The 20,454-nt window shown below is 43.3% G+C and overlaps 1 long non-coding RNA gene and 1 other non-coding gene across 2 annotated transcripts in view; both read right to left on the bottom strand.

Moving 5' to 3' along the window:
• Positions 1–20,454, bottom strand: part of LOC118666278 — a 36,533-nt gene that overhangs the window by 11,097 nt on the left and 4,982 nt on the right. The window contains exons 2-4 of the long non-coding RNA XR_004970924.1: positions 9,600–9,704; positions 8,978–9,077; positions 2,393–2,551 (exon numbers count right to left, since the gene is read on the bottom strand). This is a non-coding gene — a long non-coding RNA (uncharacterized LOC118666278). The remainder of the gene's footprint in view (positions 1–2,392; positions 2,552–8,977; positions 9,078–9,599; positions 9,705–20,454) is intronic.
• TRNAC-GCA lies at positions 9,300–9,371 on the bottom strand. The gene has a single exon. It is a non-coding gene; the product is annotated as a tRNA-Cys (tRNA).

Below are 20,454 nucleotides of genomic sequence, written 5' to 3'. Positions count from 1 at the left end.
AAGGAATCCAAGGAGGACCACACCAAGACACATCATAATTAAAATGCCAAGAGCAAAAGATAAAGAGAGAATCTTAAAAGCAGCAAGAGAAAGACAGTCAGTTACCTACAAGGGCGTACCCATACGACTGTCAGCTGATTTCTCAACAGAAACCATGCAGGCCAGAAGAGAGTGGCAAGAAATATTCAAAGTGATGAATAGCAAGAACCTGCAACCAAGATTACTTTATCCAGCAAAGCTATCATTCAGAATAGAAGGTCAGATAAAGAGCTTCATGGATAAGAAAACGCTAAAGGAGTTCATCACCACCAAACCAGCATTATATGAAATGCTGAAAGGTATTCTTTAAGAAGAGGAAGAAGAAAAAGGAACTCTTACCATTTGCCACAGCATGGATGGAACTTGAGAGCGGATAAATACCACAGGATCTCACTCATTTGTGGAATATAATGAACAACATAAGCTGATGAACAAGGACTGATCCAGAGACGGAGAGGCATTGATTGGACTGTCGGGACTTGGAGGGAAGGTAGGGGAGGGTGGGGGTAAGGGGGAAAGATCAACCAAAGGACTTATATGCAAGCATATAGGCCTAACCAATGGACATGGACAACGGGGGGGTGAGGGCATGAGCGGGGGTGGGGGGGGTGGGGGGTAGAGGGTAACGTGGGGACAAGGACACATATGTAATATCTTAATCAATAAAAAATATATTAAAAAAAAAAATGAAATCGACCGCCAAGACCGGTTTGGCTCAGTGGATAGAGCGTCGGCCTGCGGACTGAAAGGTCCCAGGTTCGATTCCGGTCAAGGGCATGTACCTGGGTTGCGGGCGCATCCCCAGTGGGAGATGTGCAGGAGGCAGCTGATCGATGTTTCTCTCTCATCGATGTTTCTAACTCTCTATCTCTCTCCCTTCCTCTCTGTAAAAAATCAATAAAATATATTAAAAAAAAAAAAAAAAAAAAAAAGAAAGCCCAGAGGGAATAGGGAAACAATAAGGAAGGAGGGGAGGAGAGCCTCACATGTCCCATGTGAGGTTAAACCTTTCAGCTCAGGAGTTGCTATAGTGACCAAATCAGAAGGGGATAGTGACCAATCAGAGGGGATAGTGACCAATCAGAGGGGATATCAAGGCACACAGATCTGCAGCCTGTGGAGAACCATGAAAAAGGGACTTGAGGGGACTCTTTCTCCCTCCCCACATGAGAGTCTGTGCTGTGAGATTCTTCCCTCTCCCAATGTGGGAGTCTGTACTTGTTCTTCAATAAATTTCTACCTTTACTAAACCATCTTTCATCCCTGGTTTCATTCTTCGACTCCGACGGACAAAGAGCCCGGGAAAAGCCATCCTGCCCAGGGAACACCGGGTGTTCCAGTCCAAAAATCCTGTATCACTATTAAATGAGATAAGTTCACTGGGCGTGGGAATCTGACACACAGGCCTCCCCACCTGCAGTCAGATGTTCTTCCCCTGAGCCACAAGTCCACTTCCAACTGTTTCCTAATTGACACCATTTCATGACTGTGGCCGCCCCTGGGAGGGATTTCCCAGTAACCCAGTGGGTCAGCCCCATGTCCTGGCTGACTCAACCTCTCCTGGCCATAAGCTTCCTCCCCCTTCTCCACTGACCCCTCATCTGAGTGCCCAGTCTCCTCTGCCCTGCCCAGCACATTCCCCTCCTCTGTCGCTAGCTGATGCACCAGGGGTAGGAAACGTCCAGTCCCGGGCCATATAAGGCCCGAGAAATCATTTGGTCTGGCCCTGCCATGGCATTAGGAGTGAGTTAATTAAATGTTTGATGAAATATAGCAGGCTAATTTTTAAGTTGATAATGTTGTATGGCCTGAGAATGATGTTATAAATATCCAAATGGCCCTTGGCAGAAAAAAGGTTCCCCACCCCTGCACTAGGGAGAAAGACACCTCATTGGGACAGCCCCACTGCTTCTTTCCCATTTGTTCTAAAACCTCCCCAGTACTCTCTCTGCACCCCACCTCACAATCACAGCCACTGAGTGGGCATGGAGGACCAGGGCAAAGACCTGTTAGGATTGGGATTCAATTATTCTTATTATACAGATAAGTTCAGTGAGGTAAAAAGGAGGATGAAAGAAAATATTGCTTTAAAAAAACTCACATCAGTGTCTTGCCTGCTGTTGAGTGCATTATAGATTTTCAACAAATACTTGTTGACTGAAAATGTATAGGAAAATTTAAAAATACAAATAAGCACCAGGAAGAAAATAAAAATTAATCTCACCAGTAAATCACTGCTGTTAACAGTTTGGTTGTTATTTTTCCAAACTTAAAAATATACAGCCCTCGGCTGGGATCTAACTTCTTGCTGCTATGGGTGTCCAGCTACTAGGTAATCAAAATACAGTCAAACCTTGTTTCTCGAACGTCTTCCATCTCGAACAATTCGGTTCTCGATCAAGTTGTTCACAGAGGAAAATTTCTTGGTTGTGGACCAAAACTTCAGTTTTTGACCTAACTGCACTTTCATGCTGATACTTCAGTCTCAGCATGACAAAAAGCATCTTGCAGGCTACAAACGAAAGAGAGAATGCTTTTGTTGATGGTGATTAGAACAATTTTAAAACATAAAGAGGCCATTAAGAATGCTAATATTGCAAAGGGTGTTCAAATGCTCACAGAACAGCAATCACAGGCAACTGAATAAGTAGAAAAACTGTTGTTGAATGGCTGTAGGGAAAGCAGTTAGCCTGTGATAGCATTTCGGAGGCCGTGAAAGGGGATGGCGGAGGCTGTGAAAGGGGATGGTTCCATAAATTTATGAAAAGTGTTTGTTTATAGATTAAACAGTAGAGTAGATATGTACTGTATATAAGAAAGGTTGAAACAGGGAATCATTTGGGGGGTCTGGTACAGATTAATTCAATTTACATTATTTCTAATGGGAAAAATGATTCCGTTTTCAAACAGCCTTCTGGAACGAATTAAGTTCGAGAAACGAGGTTCCACTGTACATAAATGTGTATTTGTCTTGTTGTTAATCCTCACTGGAGAATAGTTTTTCATTGATTTTTAGAGAGAGTGGAAGGGAGAAACATTGATGTGGAGAGAGACATTGATTGGTTGCCTTCTATGCACGCCAGGCTGGGGATCTAGCCTGAGGTACGTGCCCTTGACTAGAATGGAACCTGGGACTCTTCAGTCTGAGAGCCAACATTCTATCCACTGAGCCAAACCAGCTAGGGCTGTCTTTGCTTTATTTTTACGGATGTGCAGAGATGTATGTACATGGCTGGTCATTGCAAAGTGATGTGTAAAAATGGAATAATACTCTGCAATGCATTCTATGTAGGCACTAGAACTCCGTAGGGACAGAACCTGGGATCAGCACTCTGGATCTGCAGTCACTTCCGCCTAGCATGAGGTGATCAAGGGAAACCTTTAGCCTCTTCCACTAAGAATCTTCTGTCTTCAATTCAAATTAGAAAACACATATCCATGACAGCATCTTTCAACATTTCCAGTCTACAAAGACATAGATAGGATTGAAATGGTTTTCAAAGATGCTTAAGCTTCAGTAAATAATGTATTTCTAAAGGTTGTGTTAGGGCAGAAATAGAATATTGGGGATCAGCTATAATTATAAGAAATATTAACATGCTTTGTTAATTGTGATTGTTTTGTTTTGATTAAAGAAGACACATTCTAACCTGATTGGGAGTTGCACGTGAGACCTGGGAGCTCACCTGGAAATGCGGCCCATCCTCTACATGGCCCATCCTCTACATCCGGGAGCTGCCTATTATCATGGAAAGCTTAACAACCTTGTTGCAGAAACCAAAGGCCATTTGTATACCCCTGGCTTTTGCAAACCTCCAGCCTGTATTTACCTGTAAACTGCTCATTTTGCATACCCATTCATATCCCTTTTGCCTACTTCCCCAAGTAATCTTTGTCCTTCTACCCAATATAAGCAGCAGCTGGCTTACGCTGGGATGCAAAGCAGATTTTTGTGGATGACCTGCTGCTCTCCCATACTGCTGACATTATTGGAATAAACGCTCATTTATGTTCAACCCTGTCTCTGCTTAATTGGCTCAAGTAGTGACAGGCAGCACAGACCCCTTGGTTTTCCAGTTACAGTTGTATTGATTGGGTTGTCTTCTAACCATTGTGTTCGTTGAATATATGGAGTGAGAACGTGGCGGGAGGGGGGACATGACACACATAATTAAGTACATTCCATCCTTCCAATCTCTCAGTCTTTAGATTTAGTTTCCAAGACTTTGTGGCATCTCAATTTTATCTACCTTTGAACAAGTTTGATTTCTACTTTTAATCAACAAGTTGAGCAAACAATCAAAGTAATCCCCAGATATTCCAGGTAGGACAGTGTTAGGTCGCCGAAGGAGGAAGGCACGAGGCCAAAATGGTGAGGGATTACGAATTTATTCGATCATCCTCACACCAGGTGGCTGAGACTGGATGGCCCCAGCACCCAGTGATGGGAGTCAGCGGCTTTTAAAGGACTTTTGGTGGGCTTTTTTCTGAGCCGAGACTTCTTTGTGTATTCCCAGAGGGAAGATAATGGAATGTGGTCACCACAAGTGAAATGTGGTCTCAGCAAAGGGAATGTCCATAGTGAGATGACCTGAAAAGCCAGTTCCCAGGAGAGGGGTATCGATTCCATTATTTGATCAGGCCTAACAGACAGTGGGTCAGAATTCAGCCAAGTTTAACACTGTATCTTTCTTTCCCTGGTCAAGAATTCATTTCCACACACAATCCCCCAATTTGTGCTGTTGTCTTCCAGGTTATTTTTGTGTATGAGCCTTCCTTGCAAGGTGTGACTTTGTAATTGGCTCCCCAGGGCATGGTGGGATTTCCTGAAGTTACAGATCAAAATAAAAAGGGGTGGGGCGAGGGGAGGAGGGGCTTTATTAGTGGACAAAAGGAGGTCCCAAAGATTTTGTGCTTAGGTATAGGTTGGGTTCTACAAATCTTGTGAATGCCCATGACGAGTCTTGGGGGACTCACTCTTCTGCATCAGAACCCTAAATTTTCACACAGGGAAGCTGTGAATTAAATTGACAGAATCAAACACTGCCCTTGGTTGTCTGCTAAGTCATATGGCTGCTGGAGGTTTTAGTTCTTCTCATTGAGCTTTGCACGGTGTCCCTAGGCTCTCTGCTACCTTAGGCACCAGTCAGCACTACTGTCTGCTTCTGAGAAAGGATATAGAAATGTGCACCAATTCCATGACACTTCCAATGCAATGACAACAAGCAAATGGGTATCTAGAAGCCCTGCCTCGTAGGCACTGCATTGCAGATGACAATCAGCAATAATTTACTTAGCTATTGTGCCAGATGCCCAGGCCTAAAGAACTAGTTAGAGATTTCCTCTAACTCTAGCCTTAACTAGTCTGGATAATCAATACCATTTTCATGCGTATCCTGTTGCCTGAAACTCACTTCTAATACCAATTTATGTACCAGTTAGGAAATTTGGGTTTAAAACAGGAACTAACTTTGGCTACCTGAAACAGGTAAGGCAAACCTATTACTGAAGAGAAGGCTGGAGAAAGAAGCTTAGAAATGGGGCCAGATCCAAGGGGAACTAAGCAGCCAGAGTTCAGCCAAGGTCACACAGAGCCCCAGTCTGTGAGGAAGTGTCTTCCACTGGAGCCAGTGCCAGAAGGGAGTCTAACTCCTGCTTCTGGATTTCTCTCTCTTGATGTACAAACTCCAACTGGCTAAGCTAAGGGCATGTGTCCAAGCCCTCACTGCCAAACAATGGGAGATGAACTATCTGGTATTTTGGTTTATGTAGTAAGAGATGAGGGTATGACTTTTAATAAATTATGTTCATGTAATTGCAGATTGCCAAAACATATAAATAAGGTTCAGGCAGTCAGAAAAAGAAAAAGAAAACACAAATGTCCCCCACAGTCTACTTGAACAGGGCTGCAGGGGAGCAAAGAAGCCTTCCTATAGATCTGAACTGTGCACAGGCTCATTATCAAGGAACTCAGCATGGGAGAGGAAGCTCGAGTCCCAACACTCAGAGCGTGGATCTGAACCTGGGATGGTGTGACCTGCTTTCCCAAGTAAGAAAAAGGAATCTAGTCTAATGAGCACTTTTTGCTTCCTGAACAAAATCCACAACTTCAATACTAAGAAGTGTTTCTTGTTTGGTATGCTTCTTGACAGATGGTGCCACTGTAAATTACCTCTCCTACTACCCTGCTCCATTTTTCCTCAGGTCCCACCTCTACACCCTGGCAGTCATCTATGCCTATTGACTTACTGAGTGGAACTATGGTAAATTGGATCTCTAGGGGACAGAGTAAACAATCAGTAGATCGATTTATAGTGTGTTTGCCAATTTCCATGGTGTAAATACTCTCACCACAGATTATTTCAAAGCTAGCAATGGTTTAACAGAGCTGGAAGTGCCTTTAGAATCATTCTGAATTGTGGTGCCCATACATTTTGGCTGTCACAACCTTTGGAAGTTAGGAAGAATTAAAAGAAGGCTGGGCCTATCAGACGTTATATCAAGATCCCTGGGGAATCTGAACATTTAACAACTTCTTAAATAATTTGAATGCCTAATCAGGTTTGAGAAACACTGCCTGGTTTCATCTCCAGAGATCCGGCTGACTGATCTCACTACTAAATGACCCTCTTTTGACCAAGAACTCACCTCTCTTTGTCCAGAGACTCCTCCTTGGGGCACCCCAAAGCCTTTCTCCCTACTATCTTTCCGCTTCTTCAAATTCCTGGCTAAAGGCACCGGCTCATTAAACCATGGCTTGTAGCTGGCATGAAAGCGCCCTCCTTCCCGGTTGCATCTACTCTAATCCTCTTCAGGACCCTGTCTTCCCCCACAGCCTCCTCCTGGGCTCCACTAGATGGAGCTAGGCTTCCCCTCTCGTCTGTCTGCTCTTCCTCCCTCTGCTCATGGCCTGGCCCTTGGTTTTGATAGGATTCTCCAGGAGTTAGGCTGATAGTAGGGGGGCTGTCAGCTCTGACGGTGGTAGTGGTTAAAGAGGGCAAGGTGCAAGATGTAGTTTTTTTCTGGGATATTCTGTTGTTCCCCAAAATACTGGCCCTCTAAAAGTTTTAACAGAGGCAGTCAATCACCGATGTGCCTTAAAATATGTGGGCATTTGCCTTTCCCCAGAGTTTCTAGGTAAATGGCTGAAAGACCCTTTGGGGAAACCTAGGGGGAAGATCCACAGCCATGGTTGACATTTTGGTAGGTCCTTTTCTGAAGCTTACTTAGACTTCCCTTTCAAGGGATGCGGGGCCTCTGAACTGATTCAGATCTGGGAACTGGATAAGAGGTCAGGAATCTCTATTGTGCTATCTATTGTGTTAGCTCAGATCTGCAAATCAGTTACGACAGGGGTGGCCTTGCCATTCTCAGTCCCAAGGACCTCATGGACAATCAACCACAGCGAAGATCTATGTGGCACTGACCACATAAAGCAATCTCCAGACTTGCAATTTGAACTCTGACATCCTAGGATTTTCCTGTCCCCACTGAAATCAGGGAATCCTTTATGCTATAATGGCTCGGGCTAGCATTCCTGTCTATGGAGAACAGCTACTAAAATGCTTTTCAAAGATGTAGAAGCTCCACACACTCATGCATTTTTCAAAACCTTAGTGAAGGGAGTCATTGTTGAGTGGATGGGTAAGTCACACTTGATAAATCCTCTCCAGCTGGGGCTATGGATTCTCTCTACCAAGTAGTGCTAACAATTCCTTGGTATTGTTATGTAAAATGCATTTAGAATTGGCCAGCTGTGAATCCTGGTTCAAGTCCACAACTGAGCAAACAGGTTTATCCCAGTTGCTGTAGATGTGGTATTTTAATTAGAATGTTAATTGGGTACACTCATAAAAATAAATTCAGACTTAAAATTATACTCTTCCTACTTCATAAAATACTTCAAGAATCCACATCAACATGTGTTCAAGATTTCCTTGATATAAATTAGCCAGTTTGAAATTATTTGGGTGTGTGAGTCTTCACCTCTCAGCAACTGGTACCCAGGATCAGCTGAGATCTTTCTGTTGCTCTAGACCAGCAGTTCTCAACCTGTGGGTCGCGACCCCTTTGGCGGTCTAATGACCCTTTCACAGGGGTCGCCTAAGACCATCCTGCATATCAGATATTTACATTACGATTCATAACAGTAGCAACATTACAGTTATGAAGTAGCAACAAAAATAATTTTATGGTTGGGTCACAACATGAGGAACTGTATTTAAAGGGCCAGAAGGTTGAGAACCACTGCTCTAGATGGAGAGACAATGAGGAGTGGGGCAACTGATCTCTTGCAATGGAAACCCCTCAATCTGAGCCACTCAGCTTTCAGACAGGAAGAAGAGGCTGGTGTAGGTTATTTTGAGTTTTGGTGTAGGGATAATTTGAGTTTCCCAAATGCTCTCATAAATCCACATTACAATTTGTGAAGTCCCACTCTTTCTCAATCACAGACCTATTTCAGCAAGGAGACTGGTGAAAGCTGTAGGCTCCACTGACATTAGTTTGGCAACCCTCGGATCAGCCTTTACTTTTAATTTCAGCTATTTCAGGTGTTCTGTGACAGGAGATAAGAGATTATCTCGGTCCAGTCAGAGAAAGTCCTGGGTTCCCTGCCCATATAGAGTGACACTTGAGCTATTAATTAGTTGCTTTCTTTAAACTGCTTGGATCAGCCATCCAGCTCTGTAACCACTTCTAGGATTTCATGGGAACTCAATTGATCCCTAGAGAACTTTCGGCAAAAATTCACTCAAGTTTTTCTACTGTATGATATGGGCTCCTAGATTAGCATCCTTCAAGCTACGTACATTTTCATTTTTTTCGGGTCCAATAAAGCCAGATTACAGAGAGAGAGAGAGAGAGAGAGAGAGAGAGAGAGAGAGAGAGAGAGAGAGAGAGATTGATTGATTTTCCTAACATTCAAGGGAGGAATTACCTGGCATTTTAGTTTTCCTCAGCCAGAGACAGGACTCTTGTCTTCCACCAAGGCTGAGGCAATTGTAAATTCCTGAATTGGAGTTCAGAGGGTTCAGGTGCTGGGCAAAGAAAAAAGAATAATATGCTCATCACAAAACTAGCAGAACAGACTCAACCTTGGATAAACTTGATTTACGTAGGGAGAAACTGGGTTTGTCAGGGGAGGCTTTCTGATAAAGTACTAACTAACTAACCTTCTTCTCTCCTTGCAGGCTGAATCAGTGTGGTGGGAAAAGCTGAAAGGAGAACATTGTGTTCAGGAGGTAAAACTAAACTTGGTCAGGGGGCACCCGGACTTGAACCGGGGACCTCTTGATCTGCAGTCAAATGCTCTACCACTGAGCTATACCCCCACCTGCTTACCTAAGCCTAATAAGTACTCTAAACCTATAAAGCCACACCCTGACTGTTCTTGCTAGTACTATGTCATCATATCCTCTGCAAACTGGGGTTTGATCTTGGGAGCTTGACAAGATTTATATAATAAAAGAACCACATTTAGGGCTCCAGCCTACTAACAGGCCTCCCACCACCTCAAGGGAAGGCTGAACCCCCAGAAGGTGCTGTGTGTGCAAACTCACCATGTGCACACAGCACTGTGCGATGCTCACTGTCACCTCATAACAAGCTGTCTGTCTGGAATCAATGTGCTTCCCAGCATTGGAGACGGCAGTCTACTGCAGTGCCTGAAACAATAGCTCTAAGTTTTTCTGTGAACATACAAATTCTGAGATACAGGTTTTAAGGTATTGGGCCTGTACCAAGTTTAAAAATCCAACGTTTAAGCTCAAGGTGCTAGCCACACAGAACTCACGGTGGTCATTACACTATTTTCTGGGCATTTGCTTTGGTTGATGTGGGTCATGAGTTAAATCATTTAAAGCAATTTAATAAATTGTGTATTTATCATTCTGTTCATTTTTCAGCTAACAATCTGAGAGAAGATTACAAATTCCACCACACTTTCAGCACCGAAATTGCAAAGTTCTTGAAAGTCTCCCCAGAGAAGTTGGTCATGATGCAGCCTGAGAAATTCCAGTCCAAATTCGAGCCCAGGAGCAACATGATGGACATCCAGGTGGGTGAGGGTGCTTGGGACATGGGGCAATGTGTGCTTCTAACAAGCTCCCAATGATTCTTACTCACGTACAGTTTTGGAGCTATTGATTTAATTTGTGCTCTTACTTGTATAGATCTGAAAAAAAAGTCAGAAATTAAAATCATCCCCAAACAAAACATACCTGGTTAATGACAAAGTCACAACAATGTTTATTCTCAAGTGCCTTTTTGTGCTAAACACACTGAGACCCTCTTGATTTCTCCTCTTCTTCCCCCTTATTCTGCACTTGCGGAGTCCTTCCATATGCCAGATGGAAGTATGCCATGCATGGAAAAGTGATGAAGTGACAATGAGAGAGATTTATGGTCACTGCAGCATAGACACAGGACAGAGTCAACATGTGGTCAGAACAAAAGGGAGTGCCAACAGGTGACACTTGAATCAGGGACTACTGGATATGCAGTCAAATACTCCACCCCATCCACAGATATCTCCTATCTGTTTACTTTCCTGATTAGAACCATTTCACCTGTGTTGTCCCACCCAAGGATCCAATGTGTATTGTAATTTCTCTTAATTTCTAGTAAACTAATGGGAACTGACTGACTAACTGATCTTGCTTTAAAGAGAGAGAGAAATCTAAAAAGCAACATGTGAAAAAAATTGAATTCTACAATTGACAGCTGATTTATCAATAGAAGTGATGGTATCCAGGTCACAATGGAAAAGTATTTTTATAGTGCTAAAAGGAAAATAATAGCCCAACTAGAATTGTTTACAGCAGCAATTACTTTAAATACAAATTTATTAAAAACTCCAATTAAGCCCTGGCTGGTCTGGCTCAGTGGATAGAGCATCGGCATGTGGACTGAAGGGTCCCAGGTTCGATTCTGGTCAGGGGCACATGCCTGGGTTGTGGGCTCGATCCCCAGTGGGAGAAGTGCAGGGGGGCAGCCAATCAGTGATTCTCTGTCATCACTGATGTTTCTGTCTCTCTCTCTCCCTCTCCCTTCCTCTCTGAAGTCAATAAAGACATATTTAAAAAAAGAACACACAAAAAAACTCCAATTAAAATATAAGATTTTCAAACTGAATGAGAAAAAACTATTAGCTACATATGTGAATGTCACCTTAAATATGGGGACACAGAAAAGTGGAGAGTGGAAGTATAAATAAAGATATATTATGCAGATACTAAACAAAAAGGCTGGGGTAGCAATATTAATATGAAAAATAGATTTAAGTCAGTAAGCATTCTTACAGATAAAAGGATATTTTAAAATGATAAAGAAATCAATCCATCAGGAATATATTGCAATTCTAAATCTAAATGCACCCAGTAACATAGTGTCAAATACATAAAACAAAAATGAACAGAGCTAAAAGAAGAAATAGACAAATTCTCAACCATAGTGGGAGATTTTAACACAACTTTTTCAATAGCTAATAAAACAGGCAAATAAAATATCAGTAAGAATGTGGAGAATCTGAATAACAGAACCAGCAAACATGACCTAATTGATTTTATATATATGTATATGTATTTTCACAAAAACCAGGATACAAGCAAGAGGGAAAAGATGTAATAATAAAGGGGGCACCAACTGGCTGGTATGCTAAGTGGTTAGAGCACAAGCCTGTGCACCGGAGGGTCACAGGTTTGATTCCTGGTCAGGGGCATGTACTTGGGTTGCAGGTTCGGCCCCTGCTCTCCCGTTAGGGAATGAGCAGGAGGCAACCAATTGATGTGCGTCTCTCACATGGGTGTGTCTCTCTCAGATGTATTTCTCTCACATCGATGTTTCTCTCCCTCTCTCTCACTCTCTTCCCCCCCCCTCCCTTCCACTCTCTCTAAAATTCAATGGAAAAAATATTCTCACTACTTGGTTGAGGATTAAAAAATTATTTTAAATATATATTTGTATTTACTTCAGAGAGGAAGGGAGAGGAAGAGAGAGATAGAAACATCAGTGATGACAGGGAATCATTGATTGGCTGCCTCCTGCACATTGGACCAAGCCCACAACCCAGGCATGTGCCCTTGACCAGAATCAAACCTGGGACCCTTCGGTCCACAGGCTGACACTCTATCCACCAAGCCAAACCGGCTAAAGAGACTTTTTTAAACTAAGGGGGACACAAAGGGATCCTGGGGGTGGAGGTGTTCTATTTTTGAGCTGATGATCCATTTGTGGGTATTTATAAGTATTTATTCAAAAGTACTAAATTATATATATATATAAATTATATATATATATATAAATTATATATATAAATTATATATATAAATTATATATATAAATTATATATATAAATTATATATATAAATTATATATATATAAATAAATTTCAGACATTGCTGGTGGAATGCACATCCATGTATCTTCTCTGGAGAGACATTTGGCAAATAAAGGCTTAAAATATGTATGTGTAAAAATTCCATGACCAGGAACTTATGCTAAAAGCAAAACCAGATGAAAAACAGAGATGCATCTTTAACAAGACCCTTTGCAAGTTGTCTGCAAGGGTGGAAATTAAAAACTGCATAGATGTCCAGAAAAGGAGGGTTGGCTAAATAAATTGTAATAACAGCTGTACGGGTGAATACTATGTAGCCACTAGGAAAGGTGTTCTAAAAGTTTATTTTCACTTGCATAAAAAAGTAATCAAGGCTTTTTAATGTTAAAGATATAATACAACAGGAAGAATCCTTTCATTTTTGTAAGAATATTATATGCATTTTGTAAACATATATTACCTCTGAAATGACCTATTTGCTTTTTTCCAGACAATTTAGTTTTGCTAAAAGAAAAAATTCAAATTGCCTATGCCACTTACACAAGAGGTGCTTTTATCTGAAAATAAACTAATTCCAACAAGAATTGAAATGGGTCAGTGGAGACAGGTCTCGACTGCCGGCATCGCACCTGCTTTCTTCCCAATGCTTTGCAGGGAGAACCCTGAATCCAGGCTGGTGGTCTCATAGGCAAGGACATGCTGATTCAGGGTCTCTGACCTCATTTTGGTGACTCCAATGGTTTCATTGTTTGGGGAAGTCTTCGCATTTCCACAGAACCAGATAGATTTGCTTCTGTCCCTACTCCACTGGACATCCCAAGTGTGTCATCATGTTGTTCGTCCAATTACTAGAAAGAGGGTGAAGATGGCTGTATCAGTGGGTGGGGATTTTTGCAAAGTGCTGAAAAATACTCTGCTTGATTTAAGAAAAGAATTGATTGAAAACATATCACAGAATTGCTAGGCAGCAGAGCACACGGCTTGGGAAAGACGGAACCAAGTAAGCCTCAGAGATTCTGAAGTCCGCCTCAGAGATTGCCACAGCAGTGTCACCATGAGGCCAGCGTGGCCAGGAGCTGCATCTGCACGGTCAGCACTAGCCGTTCTGGTGCTGTCTCTTGTTCGTGGCTTAAGCTCCAAGAAGAGAACATCTGCACGAGCCACTAGTGTCTGGGCGGGCCCACCTCATAGCTACGAAAGGTCTTAGGTTCCGGTCCTAACAGACGGTAGCCAGAGAAAACTGGAATGTTATTGTGAGGGGGATATGGATATTGAGAAGCCAAACCAAAAAAACCCCAAACCCTCCCATATGCACAACATTGGTTATTACTGAGACACTTGCATCAAGAAATGTACAGGAATGGTTGCTGTGTTTACAATATAGAAATAGCTATTGTCACAACTGGATGCCTGAGAGAATGGGGACTTCAGGATCTCAGCGTTTTCCTGTTCTTTATCCTTTGCATCTGCCCAATATCCCTTTGAACTCAGTATCAAGGATGTTTTTCTTAATATAAATCTCAAGTTATTGGATAAAAAGCAGAAAGGGTAGGCCATCACAGACATTCAAGTGAGAGATGTCTAAGTGTGCAATGTTTAATGAGCTAAACATTACAAAAGAGCTTTGGGGATTACTACAAATATAAAAACATATAAACATATAGGTAGAACTTGGCAACTAGAAACCACCCCCATCTTCTACCTGACTACTCAAGGAGACTTTTTTTTCCCTGTATTTTTTTAAAATATATTTTTATTTATTTCAGAGAGGAAGGGAGAGGGAGAGAGAGATAGAAACATCAATGATGAAAGAAGATGATTGTTTGGGTGCCTGCATGCCGCCTACTGGGGATCAAGCCGTAACCCAGGCATGTGCCCTTGACTGGAAGGCGAGACCCTTCAGTCTGCAGGCTCATGCTCTATCCACTGAGCCAAACCAGCTAGGGTTTAGAGAGACATTTTGCATCTAAGTATTTTATCATCCCTCACACCATTACCTGGGTAACAGGAAAAACCTCCAATAAAGATTAAGGTGAGGGCAAGATGTAGCAACTTGTCTTTGAAGTTTGAGGAGGTGTCCTGACATCCTCTGAAACTTACTGGAGTGGCTGTCACTGGAGTGGCAATCCATACAAGAGATGGGGGACTGTGAACCCAACCAGGATCGCAATTTGACAGTTCTGCCTTTGTTTTCCGACAACCCGCCACTCAGTAGTCATAGGGAAGTCTGCCCATTTCCATTTGTGTCAGAAGAGCGTGTAGACACTTGAGCTTTCCATTGTATGTCTTTGAGCCTCCCAATGCTGTCAGACTGGGCTCAGCCTTTCGTCCTGTTCTGTAAGAGCAGCTGGCCCTGGGAAGTTATCCTTCAGTGGGAACTTTATGCTAAGAAGGAGTGATGCTCAAAATGTTTAATGACTGCTACAGCACAGACATTCACCAGTCAGAATGGAGGCTAGCCGAAAGCATCCATTAAGGGCCTATCAGATGAATAAACTGCCTCCAACCCACGTGGGCAGTGCCATCCATGTGATTGAGGACTCAGCCATTTTATGACTGAGCGCCTTGAGTTCCCAGATTCTCAGCCCTGAAGAATCAGCTGGGTTTCCACTTTCTTCCGTTCCAAATAGGACAGAAAACCAACCCCACGCCCACTCCCTCTCCTTTCAGGTCTTTTGCCTGCAACCCACTCCAGTTGCAGAAGCCCAGGTACATTGTCGCAGACACAGGAAGTGGTTCTGTCTACTGAGAAAGATGAGACAGCCGTCTGCGGGTCAGGGAGCTCATGGCACTGAAGGAAAGGTTGGAGATGCGGGTTGCAAAGCAGGGGTGACCGATCCAAAGGAACCCAGCCCACCAGGCTCTTGGACAACGTACACTGGCTAGGGACACCACAACCCCACAGCGCTGCCAACCCGTCTCTGCGTGTAGTCTGAGTCGGGGGCACCTGTTTGGCCAGAAGTGCCAGTGGGATAGAGGAAGAAAACAGCCTTCCATTTTGCTTTTGCGGCTGCCAACAGAGCCATCGCCAAAGCTTACACAATTGGGGAACCTCAAAACAAGGAAAGAGGGTACAGGAGCAGACTTACTGCGATCAACATTTACATTGGACAAAAGGGGAAGCACATTCAGTTATAGAAATTGGGTATGCGAATGAAACTGCCATGCCTTCTTTCCCTTTGGCTACAGCCCGAGCCTCCTTCTAGATGCCAATTTTCAGTATTCAACAGCCTTTCACAAGAACGTTACATAAAACAACACCCCAACCGTCAGTGGTACACAGCAAGCATTCCAGGAGCAGGGAATGCTCCTCGCTAAGGCCTTGGCTCCCAGCCCATTGTTCCACGTGATTCTTGGCTCCATCCTCTCAGGGGTCTTACTTTTCCATCATCTTCCTTCGTAATTTCTGAAGAGATTATTGGAAAATACGTCCCTTTTGTTGACTGTTTCCCACTTGTTTCCCACCTGTTTCCCACCTGGCCAGAGTTCTTTTTACTTCCCAGCCTCAGTATCTTTTAGCCCCGAGCTGTTGATGTTTTGTCAATAAAGCTTTCTCAAGAAATGTGTGGGTTTCTTATGTATTTTACTCCATGTATCAAAAGCCATGATCACAATTCTTTTTGACATATGCTCTCCCTCCAGCTCATGCATAATTATTTGGACACATCACAGTTCTGTAAGACCACAGCCCTAATCTTTCTAGGAACACTTTTGTCCAACTGAGAGGATATACTTGGCACCACCTTAATGCTTCTGTGCTCTTAATAAAAGGCATTAAAGCTATGAGTGCATTAAAGCTTGAGTTGGTCTTAGACTGTGTCTTACGGGAAGGCTCTGGATTTTGGCTTTTTCCTAAAGTGATATAACAATGGCCTCACCTTTGTTTTTGAAGAGAATGGTTTCATTTTTCCAACTACTCCATTTCTGAGCTATGTATATTGCTTCTAAATTCTAATTACAAACCACTAAGTTCTCTTCTGAACTCAGATTTTTTTGTAGCACCTTGTCAAAAACAGCCTGTGACAAATAGCTCGTGCATTCAACATTTTGCCTTGAAATAGCTTATTCCCAACTCTATAATATCTTTGCTGCTTTCTAGGTTATCTTGAGGCTGTTGTTCCTGTCCTTGCTATTTTCCCTGCAGACTAACAGCTTCCTTCCCACCCACTGCTTCATCATGAAGCCATTACATATATTTTAATATTTTGTCACTTCAGGAGCCCCTTCTACCTATCAATTTCAGTATTTGTCAGTCTTATTCACAATAACATTGCATAATAAGCCACCCCCAAAAGTGATGACACACAACAATAAGCATTTACTCTCATGCCCGTGGTTTTGCAGGTTGAATGGGAATCAGCTGATCTAGGCTGGGCTTGCCTGGGTGGGTCAGCTACAAGCTGCAGGTCTAACTGGCCTTGGTTCCTCTTGGGGAGCTGGGCTCAGGGTTGAGCCATGTTCCACACTGAGGCCCCGGCTGAAGGAGAGCAGCATACAGGGTAAGCACATCTCATAGTAATGGTGGAAGTATGCAGAGCAAACCCAACTCTGCAAGTATCACATCTGCTTGTATCACATCTGCTAACATCCTATTGGCCAAAACAAGTCACATGGTGTGCCAGTTATCAATGTATTGACTCTCTTTTCTAAGCTCACCCTTCCATTTTGGCTCTAATAGACTGATTCTTTCAGTATTTCTCCTTTAGGAGAGCACAATGTTAACAGTTGTCAGTAGAGGACGCTGGAGAGATGTTGCACAAAAGAAGGGGCTTCTCTCCCAGTTCTAGCTGCACGTTCTTGCCATCCTCCCTGGCTCCGGCTGTGTGCTTGGTCAGTGGTGCAGGCGTGTGAGGACACATGGTGGTGCCCTGCCCCAGACACACACCCAGAGAAGGAAGCCCCTTTGTGGCCTGGCAGCCCCACTGGACTGCTGACCACCTCCATGCTCCCCACCCCAACTCCCTCTATGCACCCACGTGGCAGCCTGGGCTTGCCTCGGCCAACATCTGGCTCCCATGCCCTCCAGGTGTGGACACTGCACACTCCAGTCCTCACACTTCCAAGTGGCTCACTTGTGTCCCTGAAGGCTGCTTCCTCTTGCCTGGCAATTGCGAACAGGTCTGGCTGGGGCAACTGGCGGGTGAGCTGCAACCGCACCTTCCCTGATGAGGTCTGAATCCTAGCTTTGGGGAAGGGTCAACCTTCTAAGTTTGTTCTTGCTTGGGGCCCTCACTTCAGAGGTACCTTTAGAGTTTTCTTTGAACCTTTGTAATTACTCTCCTTTTATAGCACAATAATTATTTATATTAAACTTCCCCGGTTTAAATATGGTTTCTGTCTCCTGATTGCCCCAGACTGATACATATGGCCCAGCCCAGAGCAAAGGGGTGCAGAGCACACAAAACCTACTAAAGACATTGCTATTTAGTAGAATGTGGTATCAAGGTCATTTACCTGTATTTGGCAATAAAGCAAGTTGCCACCAGGGGGCACCCGGATTTGAACCGGGGACCTGTTGATCTGCAGTCAAATGCTCTACCCCTGAGCTACACCCCCTTGCATAGTAAAAACTCCTCCTTACCTTACTTCACCTGTGTAACCCAAACATTCCATAGTGTACAGTAAGTTCTATTCATTCCTGGTTGGCTGATGAAACTGGCGGACCCATCACAGACTGACTGGAAATCCCTCTCTGGCCATTAGCTCACCTTTCCATTCCCCAGAGACCCTTCCCTTTTCTCATAGACATATTTTCACTCTAGCTCCTGTGGGGCAGCACCAGGTTTGAGAACCTGAGTCCCCAGATCCCGCCTTCCTTCCCTCCTCCCTCAGCTCTGCCCCATCCTCCCAGCCTTACTGCCACCCGCCCCCCACCCCCCCCCCCCCCCACCCCCCACCCCCCGCTTCATCTCTTCCTTCTCCTCCCTTCTGGCTTCTTCACATCTTTCACTCTGCACTCCTGCCTCCTCTCCCTGGCCTAGTCCCTGCCGGGGCCATCTCCTAGGGTCTTGGCTGAACCCAGGGGAGACAGCACTAGAGTAGCAGAAACCCCTGAATCCTGGGAAAACAAACCAGGAACTAGGGTGAGGCCCACAGCCCCCTAACCAGCCCATGGTCTGTGGGCAGAGGTCCCTCTTTCCCTCCGCCCCACAGCAGGGGAGTCCACGTGCCCATTTCTCTCCGCAGACCTTCATTCACATGGTGAGGACACACACCAGTCCTTCCTGAAAGGCACCAGGCCCTAAAGACACCAAGGATTTAGAGGAAGGACAGTAATCTCAGGGGTATGTTACATGGCATCCAAGACCAGTGATATTCACATTAGGGAGACCACAGAGGGCACTGAGCTACGCAATGGAAGACCAAGGCAAAAGGGGAGGCCTTTTCTCATTCCTGTGCAGTTTACTTCTCTCATTACTTTGTTATGCAGGGAACATATTTCACTCTAAAACTATAATCTAAATTCTAAATAAGTACTTATTCCAGTGAGAACCAATTGTTGCTCTCTCCATCACGTTTCCAACATAATCAACCTGCTACCATGTTACTGGCTGCTTGTCCAGCCTATAAAATAACACCTTGTTATTAGGGGATGCAATAGTTTGTATGGAAAACAATACAGTAATTAATAAATAATAATACAAGAACAAACTGTTTCAAATACTCACAACTGTAAACCTACTCCCCCCCCCCCCCCCACCCTGTATATGACAGGAGACTAAGCACGTCAACTCAATAGGTAAAGAGAAAGTTGATAAAGTTCAATAACGAATCATGATTTTTTAAAAAAACAACCTCATAGCAAGTTAAGAATATAAATAAATTTCCTTAACTTGATGAGTAGAACCCCCCATTAACCTCCAGCAAATACAATACACGAGAAGCAGTCCTGTTAGATTCATAAACATGGAGGCCTATCATCACCCTTACTATTCAATATTGTACGGAGGGTCCTAGCCTCTATAAGAAAAGAAAGGAAGGAGTGAAAAGAGACAAACTGTCTTTATTAGTAGATACTATGATTGCCAACACTAAAAGTAGAGAAAAATCATTAGAACCAAGATAGTTCAGCTAGATTGCTCAATGCAAAATCAAAATACAAAAATGAGTATCATTCCTCATAAACCAGCAGTTTTCCTCAGTAACCAGCTAGATAATGAATTAGGGTAAAAATCCTCTTAATAACAAAAACAAAAATCATAAGGTAACTAGAAATAAAGTAACATAAGTTCTTTATTGACAAAATTATAAAATAATTTTGCTGAAGGCTATAAAGGAAACCTGAATTAATGGAGATGATTCCATAGTCATGAATGGGGAACTCAATATTATAAGATGCCAATCCTCTTCAATTCAACCATGTGGTTTATTGTAATTTCAGTAAAGATTGAAAAGGACTCTATGAGAACTTGAAAAAAACAGAGGTTTAAGACCAGCGGTGACAATTTAAGGTATAAAAACAAGGTCGGACATGTTCTGCCACGTGGCAAGACTTACAAAGTGAATGTAATCAAACTAGTGAGCGCAGGAATAGATAGACAAATGAACGGAACAGGACATGTGGCCCATGCATATGTGGGAACTTGGTATATGAAAAGGGAAACTGTGATGATTAATTTTATGTGTCGACTTGAATGGAAGAAGGGATGCCCAGAGAGCTGGTAAAACATAACTTCCAAGTGTGTCTGTGAGGGTGTTTCCGGAAGAGATTCGCATAAAGAAGATGGACTTCACCAATGTGGGTGGGCGTCATCTGGTCTGTTGAGGGGCCCAGAAGAACAGAGGCTGAGGAAGGGTGAATCTGCTCTCTGTTGAGCTGGGACATATCCATTTTCTCCTGCCGTGGGACATTAAGTGCTCAGTTTATGCTTGTGGTCCCAGCATAAATAGAAATAGCATTTCCTTTCACCCTCAAAAGTTTCCTGGATGATAAATATATGATCCCCCTATATATATTGAAAATGGAGTCACAAACTAGTGGGGAAAGTACCAAATTATTCAACATATGGTACTGAAATAACTGGTTTCCATATTGAAAAACATTTTTAAACCCTTGCCAAACAGAATGGTGGATTCCA

The sequence above is a fragment of the Myotis myotis genome, unplaced genomic scaffold, assembly GCF_014108235.1.
Source record: "Myotis myotis isolate mMyoMyo1 unplaced genomic scaffold, mMyoMyo1.p scaffold_m19_p_11, whole genome shotgun sequence".
Classification (NCBI taxonomy): Eukaryota; Metazoa; Chordata; class Mammalia; order Chiroptera; family Vespertilionidae; genus Myotis; species Myotis myotis.
Note: the sequence above shows the minus strand (reverse complement) of the source record. Positions and strands in the feature narration are given on the sequence as shown.